Source organism: Anabrus simplex, chromosome 2 (assembly GCF_040414725.1).
Source record: "Anabrus simplex isolate iqAnaSimp1 chromosome 2, ASM4041472v1, whole genome shotgun sequence".
Lineage (NCBI taxonomy): Eukaryota > Metazoa > Arthropoda > Insecta > Orthoptera > Tettigoniidae > Anabrus > Anabrus simplex.
The window spans coordinates 1,207,394,726-1,207,418,967 of NC_090266.1; positions in this window are offsets into that span (position 1 = coordinate 1,207,394,726).

The following is a 24,242-nucleotide window of genomic DNA, read 5'->3' on the forward strand; positions in this document are numbered from 1 at the left end:
GCATTCTGCGCTTTCTCAGGTTCAGAACGCGTTGCTTACTTTTCCTCTAACCTATTTCTTACTTAGCTTTCTTTAGCCTTCAGAACGATCTATCCGCTTTAAAATGAAGCCATTCTTGAACTCGTACGTTTTTACGCGGAGCGACATTAATTTTTACCTGTGGTTTTATACCTGTAATGGTGGCCTTATTCTCTTGTATGAAGACGTCATCTCTTCCAAGATGACCATTAATTTCACTGGTCTTCAGAATGACCAGAACATGGCTCAAGGAATAAAGATGGGCAAGGGCAGCGTATTTAGTAAGAACTGGTACTAGAAATTGATGAAGATGATAAGAGCGATGTCTGATATGGCCGTATATCCTGGGAAAATGTGAGGCCATTGTGGCTGAGAACTGAACAAGTAAGAGAGAGGGTTGGGGAGGAAAATTAAGAAGGCTTGTTCTGAAGATTTTATTGGAGAATCAGTGTTCGTGCTGATTGGCATGATAAACTGGCTTCTGATTCTTATGGCTCTCTCTCTCTCTTTCTCTCAGTTTGATGTCAGCCGTGATCAGTCTTATCCGGCACCCCGATTCATCATTTTGAACTTTTACATCGTACGGCTCAAATATTAGAAAAGCACGAAGTTTGATGTACACTAAGTGACCAAAAGTCATGGGAAGACACTGACTGTGGTGTTAATAACGAGTTAATCCTCCGCGAGCTCTCAAAACGGCAGCAATTCAGTGAGGCGTCAACTCAACGAAGGGTAGAATCGCTCCGGAGGGATCTGGATCAACACATCTTGCATTGCTACCCACAATAGGCCTTGTGTAGTTGGTTCGGAGTTCAAGGAACGTACACCAGAGTCAACAGCATCCCTTAAAGGCTCGATTGGATTAAGACCTGGGGATCTGGAGGACCAATCCATAGTCGTAACTTCACTGGAGTGCTCCTCCTACCACCTGCGTGCCACCACAGAGCGGTGACATGGCGCAATTTTCTGTTGAAACATGGCATCTCCTTCAGGACACTGAGTGGGCCAGAATGGGATGCAGATGGTCAGAAAGAATGTCCACATAACGTGCACATGTCAGCACTCGCTGCAGTCGAACAATGGGGCCTACTTGCGACCATGAGACCAGAACTGAGCCACCTACCGCCTAGACACTGCATAATTGACACGCAGGATCCATAGCTTCATGGGGGCATACGCCACACTCTCACATGCCCATCGGCTCGATACAACTGGAACCGGAATTCATCGGACCATACAACACGCCGCCACTATTCCATGGTCCATTGCTGATGTTCACGGGCCTATGGACATCGTTGAGTTCTATGGTGAGCTGTCAGCAAATGGACACGGTTTGGTCGTCGGCTGATGAAGCCTATGCGGTGCAGTTGTCTCCTTATAGTCATGATAGAATTGGGTTCCTGACTCCCAACATTTAACTGGGTGGTGATCTGACTCACAGTAGCCCCTCGAGCACCCAGTATGGTTCTGCAGAGGCGACGTGATATCCATTCGTTAAACACCCGTGGTCTCCGCGTGGTAACTGGGTGGTAATATTAAATCTGCAATATTGAAAATCCGCCCTTGAAACTGTTGACCTCGGAAACCGGAATTCATATGTAATGTCCGCAATGGTGTGACCAATGCGCCGTGCGCCGATGATCACCCCGCGTTCAAAGTCGGTTAACTCGTGACGTGTTGCCATCTTCACAATACTGGTGTCTGTGACAGATTGCTCAGTTACGCCGCAGCTAACCGCAACGCTCAGGGATTCATACACGCACATTCTCCAATGGGACACCCCTTCCCGTGACTTTTGATCACTGAGTGTATTACCTTAATTGAACCTGAAGGAAAGGAAAGTATATGGGTGAAATGTCGAAATAGAGTTTCAGTTCAGGAGTCAATCGTGGCAACCCTATTACGATTCACAGGTTTAGATAGAACGCAATTTTGCATCATATGGCTATGTTCCACGGTAAGGTTGAAGTATATATTCTCTCTTCTGGAAATCGTTTTTTCTAATTGAATTCAGTTAATGTAATTAGACCCAGTATACTTTATAGTGTGGATCACATTAATAATACCAGCACAAACCCTACAGGCATCAAATGATAGAATATCGTCAGAGGTCATCAATAAAGTGGATTGGCTACCGCTCGTCCTCAACACTGTGCCCTTCAGACCAGATCTCCACGTCCGTGGACGAATGGAACAAAATCACTTCCTGTAGTCCAATACTTTCATTATGACTACTTACGGTTCTCTGCAAGTAATTATGGCACTAATATTCGAGCATATTGACGAAGATGTCATGAATGAAAATCAACAGCCTGTTTCCAGTCATTCGACCGCGTCAGGAATGGAATGAATTAAGCCCCCATATAGCGGCGAGGATAGGAATTGTGCCGGCTGACGAAGCCTGTCAAACTCCTCTGGGGCAATGATTGATAAATGCCAGATGAAATGAAATGATATTGGAGAGCGTTGCTAGAATTAAATATGAAAGGGAAAACCGAAGTAACCGGAGAAAATCCTGTCTCGCCTCCGCTTTGTCCAGCACAAATCTCACATGGAGTGACCGGGATTTGAACCACGGAACCCAGCGGTGATAGGCCAGCACGCTGCTGCCTGAGCCACGGAGTCTCACAAATGTTTAACATCCAGAATAAACCTAAATTCTTCAACACACTCTTGAGCACGAGCATGAAGAGAAGACTCGTACCTACGGCGACTTAGCTCCAGACTAGTAGCGAGCCTTTATACGCTTGGTTTTCATTTCATTTCAAACTCTGCAAGGAGCACTGTCCACCAGGGGTCTGAAAGTCTCTATAGAATTAATTTTAATGTAGTTTATACGAGAATATAAAAATCCCCATGCTATTTACGAGTATAACTAACGTAGAACAGATGATGTAAAATTTTCTTCAGAAATGAATCGTCGAATTGTGAATTGTGGGTATCAATCTCCATTAATTTAAGATGGAGGAAGGTACAATTTTCTGTTAAGCACGTATCCGTCTCTTGGTGGTGGTATTCGTTATCGTTTTAAGGAGAAATTCAACACGATAGTCGTCTCCTCGCTGACGAAAATGAAAAATGTGCGATCCCTAGAAGAATGCAAATATCGGAAAATGATAGGGCAAGATAAATAGTAATGTTATTTAATTTAAGTCCCAATAACTACATTAGGCCTATTTATGGTTTTTGGAGACGTAGAGGTGGCGTAATTTTGTCCCGCATTATTTCTCTTACGTGCTAGTAAATCTACCGGCACGAGACTGCGTGTTTGAGGACCTTCAAATACCGATGATCGAACCTGCAAATTTGGGCTCAGAAGGCAATCGCTCTACCATCTGAGCTACTCAGCCCGGTGGGCAAGATTGTGACAGGCGATATTGTTAAGACTCTCATAGCCTCATAAAGTTCACACCGTCGCGTCGAGGTCAGAAATCGACAACAGTTTACCAAGAGAGTTTGGAAAGGAATGTTCACATATTGACACTTAGTGCAACTATTTGGAAGCAATATCACACTCGGCTATGGGCCCTTTGGTCGTCACTCCTTGGGACTCCTATGTAACTCTTCTTTTAGGACAGTTTTACTTCCTCCTCCCTCACAGTCAAAATATTTTTATTAAATACGTTTTACGTCGCACCGACACAGATAAGTGTTATGGCGACGATGGGGTAGGTGTGAAAATGGGAAACCACGGAAAACCACCTTCAGGGCTGCCGACAGTGGGGTTCGAACCCAGTATCTGCCGAATGCAAGTTCACCGCTGCGCGACCCTAACCGCACGGCCAACTCGCCCGGTGTGACACGTACTGTAAGCACGCTAACTACTAGCTGAGGTAACCGATTGACTTGCGTTTCAGCTCTACCTTCCCCAAGATTACAAACACTGTTACGGACAAATCAAGAGGTACACAGTCAAATGCCTTCGCAAACTTGTTTAGAATGGGATGTTGGAGTTCGGAAGGATGTACTTCATGGACTTGAGGTACCTCGTCCATATTAGGCACTGTTCCATATTCTAATGAAGTCTAAAATTTCATCATCGTCAGAAATCCGGCATGTTTTTACATCTATTGCTATTATTGGCTCTTACCGATTGAAAACGTTCGTTTGACCATTTTCAAGCTTTTCTTCTTTATAGAGTGGCTTTTAATACGTCCTCATTAAATATATTTATATCTGCTTTCATCCTCTTCCGTTCTTTCATTCTTTCATTCTCTGGATATTCTATCCTATGATAGATTCCTTGAATTTTCATTTTTTTCTGTAGTAGATCCCTGGTTTCGCCACTTAACTTCTTCTGTTGCCTGGTGCTATTGCACAGCCCACCAAATACTCTGGCAGGTTTTAATAATAATTCTGCCAAGTCCTCCATTCCCGCTTCACGTAGTTTCCTCGGGAGGACTCTCTGGTATTATTTTTGTTATCATCGAGGTTTTCGAAACCAATAATACTTTACTTTGTACTTGCGAGTCTGTGCCTTTCTTCCATCGTATTTATCTCGATCCTTGCCCTCAGCGATCGATGATTACTGCCAGTGATGAAGTCATTTATTACTAAACAAATACTTAATAATGTGAGATGTACAGTATTTGAGAGGATAAAATCTATCAATTTTTATGCCAAAGTTGGGGCTTCACCATGTCCATTTTTATGTATGATGTTTCATGAAAAATATGTTCATGAAGAGCATCCTGGCATATTCAGCGAATTGAATAAGCCCCTTTCTTCTGCCATTTCTTATATCACTTCCATGTTTTCCCACGACCGTTGATGGGTGCCAACCTTGGTATTCAAATCTTATATTACTTTCTTTAAGTTACGCTCTCGCCCTATCTCGCATGATAGGTTTAGAATCTTACAGAAGAACTCTGTCGGTCCATCTGGATTATAGACAGAAAGTAGAGCAAATTGGCTTTATGCTTTGTGTCACGTAAATTGGAGCATGAGTTCAGGAGATTGTGGGTTCGTATCACACTGAAGGAAGCACTGAAGATGGTTTACCGTGGTTTCCTGTTTTCACACCAGGCCGTCCGCTACATGCGTCATTCTGCCGTCGCATTGAATCCACCCATGTGCTGATGCATCCATACGACAACGACCGGTTTATGCATGTATCAATTCTATCTCTTCAAGTGAACATTTCATGTACTCGTAAGAAAGAGTTTCACGTCGTATGCTGGTACGTTCTGTTCCTGTTTGCTTCCATGACTGATGCACTATGTAGTGTTGTAGAGAATGAGTTCTAAGTTGGAAATAAAGCGTTTTCAGACCCATGTCCTTATAACACATTTTTTTCTTCTACGTGTGAAGTATGTGTCCCGAAAATTTGGCGGAACCTTAATGATACACTCTGTATTACTGAAGGAACGAGAGCTGACGGAGTGGAAGTGCCTTAAAAACATCTTACATTTAGTCGAATAGAATTAAATTGAAGCTGAAAACTTAACATATTAAATGTCCTTTCAATAATCAATTATTATATCAATCGCGATGTATATATACTAATGAGCAGATTTTAACCTCTTAAGACCTGAACTTTTGTGTGCTCTACTACAACTTATTTCAGTACAGTTTTACGATCATAATATTGTACAGAATGCTTTAAAAATAATGGATTTTTAGAAAAATGACATGAAAAATACACATTTTTATATGCATATCTATCATTTCAATATGTTGATTTTTCATATCATACAACAACATTGGTAAATACAAATATTATGCACAGAAGTTACGACAAGGTTTTACAACACTATCAGCAGCTGTAACTTCAAACTACATGGTATTATATCTTATAAAATTATCAAAATTTTTACTCTTACCTTGATGACCTGACTGATGGCCAATAATGTTATATTTCTGTATTATAATGGTCTAGAAGTGGTATACTGTATAACTTGTACCGTACACATGATTAGATTTTCAAAGTCCAGTAGGGTATTCTGAAGACTGTCATAAGTCTCTTGAAAATAATTTAAAACCAGTTCCAAACATGACATTGAGACCACTTAAATTGAGACCAATTAAAACTTATAAAAGAAGATTGAAACCGAATATTTTATAAGTGATGTTACTTTATGGAATATCTGACTCCTTGGCTGAATGATCAGCGTTGAGGCGTTCGATTCCCAGCCGGGTCGGGGATTTTAATCGTGTCTGATCAATGCTTCGGATTCGTGCAATGGGTGCTTGTGTTTGTCCCAACACTTTTATCTTCATATTCAGACAACCACCGCAGAAATACGCAATAGTGATTACATCCCTCCATAGCGTTGGCGTCAGGAAGGGAATACGGCTGTAAAACAAGGCCGAATCCACATGTGTGACACAGTTCGCACCCACGAAGCAGTAATAATAGAAGAAGAATAAGAAAATGAAGAAGAAGAAGTTACTTTATGGAATATGGAGAATGTGTCTCTCCTTCTTTATAGGCTATTATATAGTATGTTTGATAAGAATTGTGAAACTCAAAACATCGTTCGAGCTCCAGAATGAGTTTAGTGAGGTAGGTATAATTCAGAAAAACCACTATCAGCTGTTTGTTATGTATCCCAATCACTTGCCAATGGCATAGACGATGTACCGCTATTAACAAGGCTAGTTATTTGTTTATGTCGAACCGTCTATCCTTTGGTTACAGTATTCGGGTTGTACCGTGCATCGTTAAACTGAGACATCTAGTTCTTATCCGCTGATCTGAGCTGTCGGTACCAAGTACAAGCTGTTACACTTCCTAAATGATCGCTGAACATAGGAAAAACGGACACACGGAAGCCTCACTCAATAATTCATTTAATCCGGAAATAGTAAATAAAGAGGTTTACCCTACGGCAATAAAGTGTTTTATCCACGCGTCAGCCTGCGGTTAATAATTTCTATCATCAGGGAACTGTATGTGTGTGTTATGATAAAAGGTGCACTGCTGGTGTTTTAGGTAAGCAATTAGCTACGCATGTGTTGTTTGATAGAGTTTGTTTTTGTTGATCTGTTAATGTTCGGTTTTATGTACCTTCCCTCGTATGTAGCCCACATTTTTTCGTTATGTGCAGCTGGCATTTAATCAAAATATATAGCAAACATCATAAATAATTCTCTGCAACAAACACAGCCATTATTGATGGCGATGATATGATTTTATCTCATCTACATGGGAATATATCATCCCATTTTGTTGCTTGTTATTTACATACGGCTGTCATTAATGTTCGTAATGACGCTAGCATTGAGATTCATTCACACTTTTGAATTTTATTATTGCAGTCTCTTCCATTGCATTCCCATTCGTTAATGGAGTGGGTCTCATGAGCAAGTGACTTCACAGGCACTGGGTGTCAGCAAGCTTCCGTGGAGGAGTCGTCTCGCTTTACTTCCGTTCATCAAATGTATACCGATATACATAAAAGTTTACACATACTCTGTAAATATATCGTGTTCGGCAGCCATGAACATGGGTAAATAGCTACATCAATGGGAAACCCGTAATCAATTAATGTTCTGTGCGAATTAAATCTACTGCGCACATATATCGTTCAGTGACGCTTCAGTCGAACTTCGCATGGCTTATATGAACTGTCTTCAGAGAGATCGTTTCATGGGACATGTACGATATTTTTTAGGCATTATGAATGTCTGGAGAACATACGACACTCAGTACGAACAATTGGCGTAGCTGGGAGGAGCCAAAAAGGCAGGTTGAGTGATGCAATGTAGAAAACACAGGGAACTGCACGTCGTTCGTGCCGTTTAGACTTCACATGGATACTCACATAAGGTAGATTGACTGACCTCCATTTGTTTCCCAGAGCGGCACGAACAGATCCAATGGCTTCCCAGGTCTTTACTTATTGCACCTTGAGCGAGTTAGTTGGCACGTGCATTTGGGAGATTGTAGGTCCGAATTCAACGTTGTAATCCCTAAATAGGGTTTGTTGAGGTTTCCCATTTTCAAAGAATGCACAACCAATTCCCTTCAAGTCCTAGTCCGTTTCTATGCCTTCGTTGCCAAAAACCTGGGTGTGTTAGTGTGACGTAAAATCGTATTAAAATAGTGTTTTACTTTATCAGGAGCATTTCTATGCATAGCACAGATAAGTTATCGTTCTTGAAGATATTTAATTTTTCTCCCGAGGACACCTTCGTTTGCAGTGATATTGAGCAGAGCCCAACATAGAATCCTACTGAGCTTGAGACTGTGCGATTTGAGTCACGTAGCTACCATCTTGCATTCGGGAGATTAGCGCCCACTGTCGGCAGCCCTTAAGATGTTTTTCCGTTGTTTCCCATTTTCACACCATTCGAATGCTTGGGTTGAACCTCAATTAAGGCCACGGCCGCTTCCTTCCCACTCCTAGACCATCATCTACCATCTTCTCCATAATACCTATCTGTGCCGGGCTGAGTGGCTCAGACATTTGAGGCGCCAGCCATCCAACCCCAACTTGACAGAATTGATGCTTGCTCAGTCCGGTGGTATTTGAAGGTGCTCAAATACGTCAGCATCACATACATAGATTTACTGGCACTTAAAAGAACTCCTGAAGGACAAAATTCCCGCGTCTCGGAGTCTCCTGAAACCGTCAAAATGCAGTTAGTAGGACGTAAAAACAATAACATTATTAGACCAATCTATGTCGGTGTGTCACAAAGCAAATAAAAAATCACAGAATTTCACAGCCGTACCGGCATTTTAGTTGCCGACAAATCAGACTTCTCTTTGGGAACGATTGACAGTAGTGCCGGTGTTCTGAGGACTGCACGTGAGACTTACAATTCATTCTCACCTGACAATGGCACACGTAGTGAGAGTAATGGAGAGCTTTCTCTAATATTTTCGTCGTTCGTCACTATCAGTGTAGGAGGATAATAAGCTACCTTTCCTGGCTGAAGGTTCTGAAGTAATTTTAAAGCACCTTCACCCTACTCGGATTTCTCAGGATAGTATAAATCAGATTTCTTCTTCACTTCATTGGCCGGATTTGATCACCCGATATGTAACCCATCGAACCTTAGTTGGACGAGATGAAAGGTCAAAGCATTTGTGACAGTATAATTGACAACGACTACGAACATATTTGACGTACGTCTGCCAAGTGAAGCTTCTCTACAACGCTACCTCCAGCGGAGTCCGTTGTGCTGGTTTCATCACCAATCTGTCAAAAAGTAAACCCATGGCCTGTTATCCTTGACATGGTGCAACTATTTTCTTGCACACCCGCAATGGAGGTGAGCTGCATGTACCTTTTGAACCACATACCAGTCCTCCTGTCGTTCTTAAATCTCTGACAGTAGAAAGGAATCGATTCCCGACCTCGGAGATGAGCAGCTAATATTGCTAACCAGTAATCTACGGAGGCGGATAAAAGCTCTTGTCCTTGCTCGGAGGTGTTGCAACAATGCACGTGAGTTGCACGTACCATTTTAAGCTCATTCCACCCCTCCTGCTATTCTTAAATCCCTCGGCAGTACGAGGAATCGAACCTGGGCCACCGAGACTGGCAACTAACAGAATTAGTCGTTAGCTACGGAGGCGGATACAGATCTGTTTAAAATTCCACTTATCGTCAATCAAGGATCGGCCCTTTCACACATGTTTTTCATATTGTGGTTGGACAGAGTGACTGCACACCTTTAAGCACCTCATCCCTAAACACCACTCTATGCCGATGACGTCATTCTGGGTAAACAGACCTGGGGCGGTCTAGAGCGACTGGTCAATCAATTGAAGATAAGGCTTGATGACTTCGGACTGTAACTCAACCTGTTTAAGACTCAGTGGTGTATACTGAGGGCTACCAAGGCTATCAGTGTAGCCCAAACCTAAAATGCGAACGATGGAAATCTAAAGCACAATATAATGTAAGCCTCTGATATATTGTTCCATTTACAAACCTTGAAAGCAGCGCGAAGGAACGTCGCACGTATTTCTGAGAACAAGGCTTCGGAGACTGATATTGCAGCCCAGACTCTCGTCCCTCTCCCCTCGACTCACCTACGTGGCCCACCGCTGAACGCTCGATGGGAGCGGTGACCGGTGGGGATAGGTGTGCTAGGCGTCAGTCCGTCAGATCGCCACTGCTATCAACCATGCGTTACTTATCGTATATACTTCCTCACCTCATACTTCTGACTAGTCCGACTTGTTGCCTGAATGGTCAGCGTACTGGCCTTCGGTTCAGAGGGTCCCGGGTTCGATTCCCGTCCGGGTCGGGGATTTTAACCTTAATTGGTTAATTCCAATGGCTCTGGGGCTGGGTGTATGTGGCGTATTCAACATTAGAAATCATCCTAGGTAGGGCCCTCATCTTCATCTTCACAGACATGCAGGTCGCCATCTACTCGAAAAATACCTGCACCAGGCCTCTCCGGAGGCCATACGCCATTATTACTACTTCCGACTTAATTATATAGATAACAGAGTGCTGACATTTCACTCCCGTTCACGTCTTGCAGGAAGACACTGCAGGGCTGCTGTTATAGGAGTAATATAGTTTTACTTTAATGTGAAGACCTGCTAAAATGAAATGCAGTCTTTCGTGTTTAGTGTTCTCTTTTGTTGGTTGGAATCGAACTCGTGATCATGGGTCTGACACCACCAATGATTTCCCGAGGAAGCTAATTAACCAGTGAAGGATGTGTATGACCACTGTAAAATTCAATAATTTTATTTAATAGCGATGATGATGATGATAATAATACTCTAGTAATAATAAAAATAATAATAATTCTGCATGGCATTTGTATAGACTTGGTGGTAAAATAATGAGGATAAAATGAATGGCGAAGACGTCATAAATACCCAGTCCCCAATCCAGGGGAATTAACAATATGAGGGGTTTGATTCTGAAAATTGAACCGGGGCCATAGGACCAAAGGCAAGCATTCTATTCATTTAGCCACAAAGCCAGACTACACTTTGCTAAACCTTAGGCTAGCATCTCTACTGATCAGGTGTTGAGTATTGACAGTAGCAGAGACCAGGGCAGTAGCTTGTGAAGGAGCCGTGACAACACAACAGGCTACTCCTTTGGCTATTGGCTGCAACTCAATACGTCTAAGGTTTGACGTTCACTAAACCAACTATCGAAAAGGAGTAACTTTTTTTTTTTTTGCTACTTGCTTTACGTCGCACCGACACAGATAGGAGTAACCTTAGTCTGGTGGTAGCCCACGTCTTGATCACATCATACGCCAACGCTAAGTGTATACTTAAGAATGTACTTGTATGGTAATATTGTCAACGATCGTAACTCACTTGTCAAGCACTTTTGAATTAATAGAACATGGCTGAACAAATCTGACTAACAGGTCGGTTAGAAATACATTAAGTTTTCTTCTAAGACTATATAATAATAATAACAATAATAATAATAGTAATAATAATAATAACGATAAAATGCCAATGGTTTTTACTTCCCACTAACTGCTTTTACGGTTTTCGGAGACGCTGAGATGCTGGAATGTTGTCCCGCAGGAGTTCCTTCACGTGCTGGCAAATCTACCGACACGAGGCTGACGCATTTGAGCACCTTCAAATGCCACCGGACTGAGCCAGGATCTAACCTGCCAGGTTGGGCTGAGGAAACCAGCGCTCTACCGTCCGAGTCAGTCATCCCGGTTTTTAACACCACAACGCATTTTTCAGGGACCATTATATAGTTACAGCAATCAAACTCAGTACAATTCTTTTTTTGCTTGATAGTTAAAAGGAAGAATTCCAAACGATATTATTTTCCCCCTGAAAGTAAATAGTACGACGCTAAGCCACTTCAGAAGTAAGAGAGATATTAAGTTTTCTATTTGAGATCGCACTTTAAGGGGGTTAAATATTTCATGGATACAATTATAGTTACTAGTGTTGTGAACTCGTGTAAACATAATGACGACTCACAAAGTAATATCTGCGTTGAAGATTGTACGTGAAGTTGCGGCTGAAGTTTGAATGTATAAATGTGATTTGTTACTCTTCATATCCTTGTCGATGACTAAGAGATATATTATTCATATATTATTTTTCACTAGTAAAAGTGAACTGTCCTTGGCAGTCTTGATAAAGTAGCTCCTTACATATGAGCCTACAAAGGGGGCCATAAAATATACAGGTTTGACGTCCAGGTCCCGTTAAGGTATTCTTATAGATCGGTAAGGAAAGGAACCTAATGGTTGCGGGTTGTTTAAAGCAAGTCTTCTCATTGGCTTACCCTAAGGAGAGATGGAAGGGAACGAACTAGTTGGCCGTTTTGCTAGGGTCGCGCAGATGGTGGGTTAGATCCTCACCGTCGAAAGTTCTGGAGATGGTCTAGGGTGTATATGTTTTCCAAATTTCACAGCAGGCAAATACTCAGGCTGTACCTTAATTAAGGCCACGGCTGGTTCCTTCAAACTCTTAGCCTTTTCCTATCCCGTCGTTGCCATAAGAGATGTCTGTGTCGATGCGACGTAATGCAAATTGGAAATTGGGAAGATGGAAGGGTTATTGCACCTTAGATTGAGTTCACAATGTGACAGCGAAGCTATTTCTAACGTTGGTAGAAGTGTGTTTCTGCTTAGCAAATTCGAGAAGTTTGTGTCTTATTAAAAGCATATCATTGAGTGAGCCTCAGCTTTAAACAAATACAAAGGAATTAAGATTCTGTGTCTTATTCCATTTAGATGGAAGTCAATCATATAATTTCGAGGGAAAATATTGTAACCTATTGTACCTTTGTTCATGCGTAAACAGTTTTATAGAGCATTTGGTGTCATTAAAACTCCTATGTTTCTCAGTCACGCAGAACGAATTCTTAAACAAATTGACGGAAGAGTTCAGTACTTACTGAATATATTAATACCGAGCGAGTTGGTCGTGCGTTTGGAATCGCGCAGCTGTGAGCTTTCATTCAAGAAGTAGCGGGTTCAAACCCCACTGTCGGCAGTCCCGAAGGTGGTTTTTCGTGGTTTCTCATTTCCACACCAGGCAAATGCTGGGGCTCTACCCTAATTAAGGCCAATACCGCTTCCCTTAGCCCCATTCCCGTCCTCACCAAAGCAAATTGTAAAATATATATATAAATGAAATTTTTGTTACGAGACCTAAGAGGCATATTCCTCTCTTCTGTACTTGCTGTACATTCGACGTCCATCGCCTTTATAAGGCGAACTATCTTCTGCGGTTCACAATTTTCTTCACAAACCTTCATATTTTCCTCCAGATTTACCGAGTGGTGCAGCTGCCCCTATTCACTCAGTTTTAAGCAATCCGTAGATTATAGTCTAACTTAAAAACATTGACCTTGACTATTCACAGCGATGTCTGGTCTTTATTCGTGTCAACGAAATCAGCATTAACGATAAAATACCGAATGATTGCAAAGAATCGCGAAAATTCTGTATCACAGAAACTTCAAGTACAGAGAATATGATGGCTGAATGACTAGAAGTAGTGTTGATATAACGCTGGCAATCGGCAGCTCGAAATAGCTGAGCGTGGTTGAAGTTAGAGGAGGAAATCGGTGCTCGTTAGTCGGAGGTTAGAGTGTTTACAGGACGATGTTTTAAATTTCATTGTTAAATGTTCGGGTGAGTCACATTGTTCAAGACAAATCTAAATCATGATCAGCTCTCATGTTGCGGGTACTCTGTTATGTTCATTTCTATGTAGCTCTTAAAAGAGCTATTTGCAGTAAAATAAGCTATTACCGACATAGGTGCAATGGGCTGGTGCATGGCCATTCGGTTAATGAAGGAAATGTTCAAAACGACCACCTCCTTGGTGTACGGTACAGGTGAGTCATTCTTGCTTGCTGCAGCGTAAGTGTTGGAACTTGCCTGCGCTTTGCTATAAAGATTACTATGTGTTGTTTCATGTGCCCTACGTATGAAGTCCAGTCGTTCTTCGAGTCGAACGTGAGCAGTCGTTTGGTTGAATGGGTGTGTCATAATGCTGCCAGGAAGTGCAGTGCGCTTGATACCTTGTAGCCTTTTGCCATATAAAAGTCGGATGTTATTATTCCTTTCTTATGTATGCTTTCTTTCTAAAAGTGAAAAGTGACTTTTGAGACTTAAGGAAGTTGAACCTTAATAAGGTAAACCTTAACTACGACTGCGTTAAGGGTATACAAATACAAATGAAAAGCCCGTAGCTAGGTTCGAACTCTGAATCCGTCGGAAAAATCACACGCTCGCTGCGACTAGTACCATGTAGCCACTCCAGGCGACAAATAATAAGTCTTGTATCTCTATACTAATGAAATAATGTACTCTATCGCTTCGAAACTTATCTGGTATGTTACAAGTTCTGAAATTGAATGTGCAAACACCACAGCGTGCTAAAGAATCCTGTCACTCTTAAGCCCAGATAGTTGCAACCATTCCCTACGAGTAGGTCATATAACTATTACTTGGTTAAATGATTCCAGCATTATGTTTCAGGTGGTATTCTCAATGAATTTGTCCGTAGTCAGTGCTTATGTGGCGATTATTATTATGCCTGTTTATTATAACTTCCTTAGAAGAATATCTGAGACTTCAGGTGCAGGTGGCCTTAAATTGTACGAAATGAAAATAAAAAGAAGGCACGATTCAGTAATATTTCGAACACTCATTGCTCCCTGTATCTTGCCCACGTACATCTAACATGCCTAATTCTGCGCAGCCTCTTCCTGCTGGAACGTCTCGCTCTTACAACTCTGTATTCACGACGAGAGCGAAAGTTCTCTCCTCGTAAAGTTACTGATGTGTTGGAGCCTTATGGTCCAATTTTTTACTTTATTGAACCCTGTAACGGTAGTAATTACATGCCGTAAGCTATCACGTCTGGTGTACAATCTTTGTGTGCCATAGATTATAAAGTACTGTGAAAAACGCGTTTCTATAAATTTCTATGTGATGAGACTATACAAAATGGTGGTGAATTCACATGTCTGTAATTGGTCCTAACCCATCACGTTTTATCTGTTACCATGACCACCCATTTTCGTCAAAAGAAAATGGCCTCTTGACCAACCAGGTGCGCAATTCGCTACCGAAAGATAAAGGAGTGGCTATGGTTTGTACTGTACAGTAACGTTTCGAAAAATGACTGGAGTATTGGACTCCGCTCTACATAAAATGGTATAGTGTCTTTAGATGGGTCTCACTTACTGTCTCTTGTACCGTTTTTGCATTGTGTGGAGAAGTCTATATCGGACTAACTGCACATACAATTGCTGTAAGATGTGGTGCAATATAAGACTAAGAGATATTTAATTCCTAGCTGGTTGTATGATGATGTAACTATGTTGTATGCAGTGTACGAAGTGAATTCACGTAGGCTACCGAAAAATGATCTCCACCCCCTACACTCCAGTTCAGATGGTCACTTTTAATTAGGCTGAAACATTTCTAATACTCAGTGAAATGTTGTGATCTTTGGAATTGTCAGCAATTCCTGGCTTTTTTAAAATTTTTCTAACATGTTGCTTTATGTCGCACAGGCAGAGAAAGGTCTTAAGGCGACGATTGGACAGGAAAGTTGTGGGAAGGAAGCGGCCGTGGTTTTAATTAAGGTACAGCCTCAGCATTTTCCTGGTGTGAAAATAGAAAACCACGGAAAGCCATCTTTAGGGCTTCCGACAGTGGGGCTCGAACCCACTATCTCCCGAATACTGGATTTTAATATATTTTATCTTTAACCTACTACGGTGCTCTGACTAGAAGAGTAAGAGATTCGGATGGTAAGCATAGCTGCTGCGCATGCGCCGATCTCCAGTCTCAAGGGATGACCAAAAACGTCGGTTCCGTCCGCATGATTCTTCTGAACTGCAAAGTTTAAAATTGGCAGTGAAACTGCGCTTCAGGTACACATTTGGTACATAATAAACAGTTTTTTATACAACACGCATTTTTTTTTCAGAAAGCTCCCACTTTTTATCACGACTAATGATTGTAGCTTAGTGTAATACCTCTTACTCGTGCCGTATCTACAAGCTGTAGCGGCTTCTCGTGAGATGCAAAAATGTAAGAAATGAGGAATAAATTTTCTTCTAAGCGCTGAAGATTCTTTACGAAAATTTGGGCCAAACAGCAGTGCCAGTAAAGTAACCCTTCATACACAATAAGAAGCAGGGTATGTAATATCACCTGTGCCGCTGCTATTGCAGAAAAGTATATGTTACACTAATGTTTGTGGTAACAATCGTTTATGACGCTACTTATTATTGAACGATATAAACAAATTTGCAACAAGGACGTAAATATGCCACTCATGCGCTATCAGCAAGCAACACAACAAGTGGAAATTTCTAAATATTTACGCTTCACCCTTATTTCATTAAATATCTTCACATAAACTAGATATGCATTCCAAATATCATAGCCACGCCAGCAATGCATCGTATTCCACAATGCTCTTCATATCAATGATTTTCCTTAAGACTGGTCACGCCTCCCAGCCACTCATGGATATGCAGTCCATCAAAACAATGTTAGTTGTGTTCATTTTTCTATGACAGTTTTAAAGGAAAATCAATCTTATTGTACCGTCTTGTGGGAATGTATATTTTTATGAAGGATTTACACACTGCCGCCTCTGTGGTGTAGTGGTTAGCGTGATTAGCTGCCACCCCCGGAGGACCGGGTTCGATTCGCGGCTCTGCCACGAAATTTGAAAAGTGGTACGAGGGCTGGAACGGGGTCCACTCAGCCTCGGGAGGTGAACTGAGTAGAGGTGGGTTCGATTCCCACCTCAGCCATCCTCGAAGTGGTTTTCCGTGGTTTCCCACTTCTCCTCCAGGCGAATGCCGGGATGGTACCTAACTTAAGGCCACGGCCGCTTCCTTCCCTCTTCCTTGCCTATCCCTTCCCCTCTTCCCATCCCTCCACAAGGCCCCTGTTCAGCATAGCAGGTGAGGCCGCCTGGGCGAGGTACTGGTCATACTCCCCAGTTGTATCCCCCGACCAAGAGTCTGAAGCTCCAGGACACTGCCCTTGAGGCGGTAGAGGTAGGATCCCTCGCTAAGTCCGAGGGAAAAACCGAACCTGGAGGGTAAACAGATGATGATGATGATGATGATGATTTACACACTCCTACAGGATAATATATATAAGGTTAATTTTCCTTTACACATAAGCACAGGAAATTGAACAGAACGAATGTTGTTCTGATGGACTGCATATCGATGCATGGCTGGGAGGCGTGACCAGTCTTAAGAAGGAAGATAATAGATAGGAAGAGCATTGTGACATACAAGTATTGCTCGCGCAGCGATGATATGTTTATTGAAATATTGCACTACATTATCGATTGTAGCATGGATTCAAAACGAAGTGGTATGGTAAAGGGACATGGTACATTACAGACGTATAACAAATGCAGTTACTGCACAATCTTCTATAAGAATTACATTCCCTGTTGCAGCCGTACTTGCTGTGGATGATATGTTCCAAAATGTTAACTTGAAATAGAGTTCGAAAAATATTTCGGAAACCACTGTCCAATTTTTGTTTTATATATGGACTTTTGGCACGCGGACACTAGCATTTCCCGCAGTGCAGTCCAGGCGAACAGAATTAATGATAGAAAACGTAGCGTAATCTTGTCATAATGACTACAATTCTCCGAAAACATTTGTCACTTGGCAGCACAAATCTCCTAATTTTGGGAGAAATTATTTAAGTTTGAATTGTTTCAATGTTCAAGGTCGGCTGGGCTGAGTGGCTCAGACGGTTGAGGCGCTGGCCTTCCAACCCCAACTTGGCAGGTTCGATCCTGGCTCAGTCTGGTGGTATTTGAAGGTGTAATATACGACAGCCTCATGTCAGTAGATTTACTGGCACGTAAAAGAACTCCTGCGTGACTAAATTCCCTCACATCGGCGTCTCGAAAAACCGTTAAAGTAGTTAATGGGACGTAAACCCAATAACATGATTATTATTATTGTTATTTTAAATCGCCACTTTCAAGTTGGTGTAAGGGCAAAATATCGTTGCTGTTCGGGCAAAAGGTCATATCCCACAATGCTCAAATTATCCATTATTTAAGTTTTCTCGAGTCTTATTCATCTCAATTACCGTGTTACTTCTATCGTACATCAACACTGTAATAACTTGTAGCAGGAAATCTCGTTGAAACAAATATTAGGGACTAGCAAGGTACCCGTGTTTCGCTACGGTTTTATTATTCAATGTTTTACATTTTGGAGAGTCCACTGTCAAGTGAGCCCGTAAAATACGCCAACCGATCGTACATTAAACGGTTTTGGGGAATGATTATTTTATTATCAAACACTAAGTGGAACCCGATACGGAACCATTTGAATGTTTTAAACGCTACCTTATTTAACATCTAGGATGTAAAAGCAACCAACCTGTGAAATTTTGATTTTGTACGCCGAACAGTAATGGATGATTAAATCCTTTTTTTAAGGGGTGAATGTTTTTAAATATTTATTAACATCTAGGATATAGAAGACCGCCATTCATAAAAAGTTATGTTCGTCCCTGAAACGGTTTCGCAAGAATGGATATTGTGCCTTTGAGTGTCAGCTACCATGTAAACACCTCAAGGGAGAAATATTTTGAAGTATACGGTATTTTACACATAGGGCATCAAAGAAGACCCTTCTCATAAAATTACAACTTTGTACACGAAACGGTTTTGGAGGGATGAATAACTTAGTTTACGGAGCCAGCATCATTTACAGTAACACTTTAGCGGCGGAACATTTTAAAATATTTCCTATTTCACGCCTAGGGTTTAAAATATATACCGCTGTTTGTGATTTTATCTTCGCGCGTTAAGCCGTTTCGGAAGAAGGAATGAACATATTTGTTTTCGGATCTTAACCCCTAGTTAACTCTCTCAGGGGTTAAATTTGTTTCAAACCTTCTTTTATTCAACACCTAGGATATCATTTGATATTTAACTTCGTAATTCAAACGGTTTCATATAAACGTATTTTGTTGTAGCCACTCCTCATCCTCCAGTCAAAACTCCCTATGGGTGTAATGTTTTATGTCAACTTCTTATTTGTATCTCCATAAAAAGAATTCAACTCCTTTTACACCCCCTTAAGTTGATTAACCCCTCCTCGACAAAAAAAGCGTGTTTTTAAGTTTTTAAGGAGGTTCCAAATACCAATTTTCAACGTCGAAACCTCTTCAGTTTTTGAGATATAATTATCCTCATACAAAGGATTCAATTCATTTTACAGTTCATTTGCCCCCCTCCCTTAATTGGATTTCTCCAAAACAAAAAATACATATCTATTTATTTTTAAAGGAGATTCCAAATACGAATTTTCATGTCTGTAACATCTTCAGCTTTTAAGATATAAGTACCCTCATAAAAATAATTCAACCCCTTTTTCAGTCCTTCTTATAACATCACCTTAACTGTCCTTTCCGAAAAAAAAATTTTTGAAAGAGATTAAAAATATCAGTTTATACGTTTGTAATATGTTACGTCTTTGACATACACAGTATATTGTAAATATACTCATTTTAAAAATTCACCCGCTTTAACACTTCCCCTTCAGCGGATTTTCAGAAAACCAATTATGCGTGTTCCTTTACTTTTACAGGAGTTTCCAAATAGAAATTTTCATGTCTGTAACAACTTCAGTTTTTGAGACACCAGTACTTTAGTAAAAATAATTCAACCCCTTTTTCAGTCCATTTTACCCCGTCTTAAGTATTTTTTCCGAAACAAAAAATTGCGTGTTACATTATTTTTAAAAGAGAATAAAAATAACAATGTTCCCGTCTGTAATAAGTTTTGAGATATTCTGTAGATATGCTTATTTAAAAATCCACCCCTTAACAAAATAAATTATGCGTGTTCTTTTACTTGTACAGAAGATTCCAATTACCAATTTTCACATCTGTAACATTTTCGGTGTTTGAAATATAAGTATCCATATAAAACTAATTCAACACTTTCTTCACTTCTTTTCACCCACCCCACCACCTTAAGTAGATTTTCCGAAAACAAAAAACAATGTACCTGTTTCTATATTTTTAAAGAAGATTCCAAATACAAATTTTCATGTCTGTAACTTCTTCAGTTTTTGAGACACCAGTATCCTAATAAAAATAATTCAATCCCTTATTCAGTCCATTTACCTCCAGTGTTCTTTCCGAAAACTAAAAACTACGGGTTACTTTATTTTTAAAACAGATTAAAAATAGCAATATTCACGTCTGCAGTATGTTAAGGTTTTAAGATATACTGTAGATGCTCATTTTAAAAATTCAAGCGCCACCCTCCTCTTAACATTTCCTCTTACGTGGATTTCAGAAGACAAATTATGCGTATTCCTTAACATTTACAGAAGATTACAGATAACAGTTTTCACGTCTGTAACGTGTTACACTGTTTATAGTCTCATTTAAAAAATTCACGCCATTTGTCACTCCTGACCACTCCACTTAAGTAGATCTTCCAAAAACAAAAAAATCGTGTTTGAAGGTATTCATTCCCTCTTTATTACTTTTTTAATCCCTCTTAAGATGATTTACCGAAAACTTAAATGTACTTGTTTCTTTATTTTGAAAGAAGGTTCCAAATACAAATGTTCACGTCTTTAAAATGTTAAGTTTCTGATATGTAGATACACTGATTTTAAAATTTCAAACCCCCTTTCACTCACTTAGCGAACCAATACACAATAATCCTCCATTACTGAGCACGTACATTGTAATATAAATGTATCCTCAAAATTTCATTTCTTTATGTCCAGTAGTTTTGGCTCGGCGATGATGAATCAGTCAGTCAGTCAGTCAGTCAGGACATGTTATTTTATGTATATATATATAAAGAACGCTGATGCTCGTCTGCATGATAAGAATATGATAAGAACCCAGTGTGACTGCAGACCTGTGCCCGGTTAGTGAAAAATATTACGAACGGTATATTACGAAAATGAACACATCGAAAATTGTTCAGATGGACTGCACATCCATATGTGGCGGGGAGGCGTGACCAACCTTAAGGGAAATAATGGATAGGAAGAGCATTGTGATATTTTAATTTTTGGCCGAAAAGTGACTATATTTTACCTTAAATATAATCAATGACTGGGAATTACGAATACAGATGTCATTGACGTCAGCATATGAGGGGGACAACCTAGTGAAGCTAAATGCTAGATATTTTGAAGCTGGAGTAGTGATGTGAGAAATGTAACTACTGTGCAATATCACCCCTCCAGCCTTCTCTCAAGTGCTTACGCGCAGGCTGGTCTGGAAATGCCATCCACCCATCCCGTACAGCAATGATGGCTTTTATCAGCAATACAAAAGTTCACTTCTTTCATAAAACGAAATCTGTCCTCCTGAAGCGAGACAAAACGAGCAGCTAAATTCAGAAGAACATCGTTTATACATTTACATTAAAATGATATTTATACATTAAAATGATATTCAAATTAGACCCATTTTCATGAACAAAATGTAGCCTATTGGAAGGTACGAATGACTGTATATAACCATTTTGCAAATGACATTAAAGAGCAGCTTTGCTCTGTAACGCTGTATATCAATCCTTCACTCACAAAATAGACAGAAGTGGAATTGCCTTATTTGATGAGTGTTGATTTAATATTTCTACTTTCAGGAATTCCTGATAAATGACGTTACGTTACCAAAAGTAGAATTAGAGATACCCGTAAATATATTTGTGAAGTTGAAAATTGAGATTAAATGTACGAAGGAAAATAGAGAGGACTGTGTACATTAACGTGAACACTGGATCAGAATGTGTTAAATAAGGTTGGCATTACTTGCGAAAATCTAAGTAATTCTCGAGTCTCAATACCTCGTTCACCTTGTTACTTCTATCGTTCATCAACACTGTAATAACTCGTAGCTGGAAATCTCACTGAAACAAATATTAGGGATTAAGGACGCTGATACACGTCTGCATGATAACGCCCGAATACCTCTCCTCCCATACATTTTATTTCTGCGAAAAGCAATGATTGACGTTTATTTTATCGGAAGAAGGGTTATGATAGATAGGATCACTGTAAAGAGGATTATTTTCATGCTTGCATTGCGAGGAATAAGGCTAATTCTATAATCCTATAAACAATGTTATACTGTTTTGCTTCAGGGAAAAAGAACGGATCGTCATCGCAAGCTTAAGGATGTAAGAAGGTTCGTTCCGCTTTGTCAGTTACGTTGTGAGGCAACAACAGCAGTCTATTATTTCGAAGGAGAGAAGCAACTTCAAGAAATCTAATTGGCAAAAAATAAAGAACTTTCCTTTTATAGTTGACTTAAATGAGTTTTTGTTCACTACATGGAGCAGCCTATCGCTGGCGGGCTATTCACTGTGAGTCCCTGTTTTTCTCAAAGCTGCCCTGCGTACGTATTTCCTGAAATTGTAGGACTTCCTCTGCCAATCAATAGTACTCATTAAAAGCCATTGTTCTGTAAAACTGTGGTTACCAGCAGAATTTAAGTGAATGGATTCTATAAATTATTTTTATTTCTGATAAAACAGTATGATCAGAATCCAGTGTGACTGCAGACCTGCTCCCGGTTAGTGAAAATTATTACGAACGGTATAGGAATTTAAGCTCAAGATTGCTTGATCTAGAGCAGGCATAATTATGATAGAGTGCAAAGCGGACCATAGTGAGAGATTCTTGGATTTGATCAAGATTATGTGAAATGATACAGTGAGAGGACACTTATGTTGACAGATTGCAGTGGGAAATCATCATAAAAATAAGGTCTTGGCTTGACCATGCTATAGGTATTAGCCGAGATACTTCCAATGTTCCTCGTTTTTTATTGACCATTTACTGAAAAATGTTAACTGACAATGTGGAATCCAACTGGGCGAAAATATAGTTAACAGTTAGGCCTACTTGATCAGAAATTCAGACTGAATTGAAAACTTGCAATCTGATATCTTGAAGCTTGGAACGAAATGCAGCAAGGATGATATGAATCAAGGACATGGTGACCCAGAAGTCCGTTAACAATTGACGAGGCAATACTTCGCGGAATACTAGAGGTAGAGAGGTAATTAGCATGACATGGAGTTTTATTGCCATGAAAATAAAGTACGTAAAATTACCAATAGATGGCGCTTTATACGATACACAAGCAATAATAAGTATTAAAACGAGGTTTTGCAAGGAAAATGTTCTTTATAACACATGCTCAACATGTCGTTCAGCAATAACACTTGTAGTCGATGGGCAGCAGTGTACAGCATATCCGTAGGTATGGTGTCTTATAGCATCCTTAATGAGGTCGGATAATGGCGGTAGACTTGCGACTTCGGGCATCTCCAAAACCAATAATCACAAATATTGAAGTCGTGGGACGAGTAAGGCCAAAAATGACATGCTGCGATTGCAGGCGAATCTGACGCCTTCTTTCACGACAGCTCCTCTTACACCGTACACAGTTCTCATGCGGGATCACTGATGTGTTGCAGTCCAGTGCCATCTATTGGAATGTTTACGCACTCTTTATTGTATCAATGAAACCACATGTCATGTTAAGCATATGCGTTCACTTGTACGTGACGCGTTGCTGTCCAGCGCCATCTGTTTGTCATTTTGCATACTTTACTTTGGTTTCAATAAAACCCCATGTATTGCCATTCACGTGTGTCAATTATTACATCTCTACCTCCAATATTCCGTGAAGTATTTCCTCATCATGTGTTAAGGAACTTTTGGATCATCCTGTATTTTCAAAATTGAAGTGATGTGTGCTGGGAAGAAGCTATAAATGGGTGGATTTCAAATGTTCTTAATTAACGAAATCGTAATTTATAAAGAAATACGAATAGCTCATTCTGTTATTTGAGACTGTTAATGTTTATTATTATTATTATTATTATTATTATTATTATTAGACCAGATTATTAATTGTCATTGTTGTTTGATGGACGTTAAGTAGTGAAGCCTCTCGATAATCCATACCATATTACACTGTCATATTTTTTATAAAATATAAGTGGTTTTAATATAATCATTCGTTAAAATATTCTGTTTTTAATTCGACTTAATTTCCTAACTCTGCACATTTCTAATCCCTATTCGAGTTGCTAATGTTGTGAGATTTTCCGCCTCGTAGAACACTTGGCGCGGTTTTCAGTGTTTAAAATCTTATAGATATTTTCCTAAATACATAGCATGATGCCCATCTTCATCTCCATTTAAAACTAATGACTTACTATTAAAACACTAATAAGTAATATAAAGTCAGCATTAAGGTAAAAACTACGATACCGGTACTGATTCAGT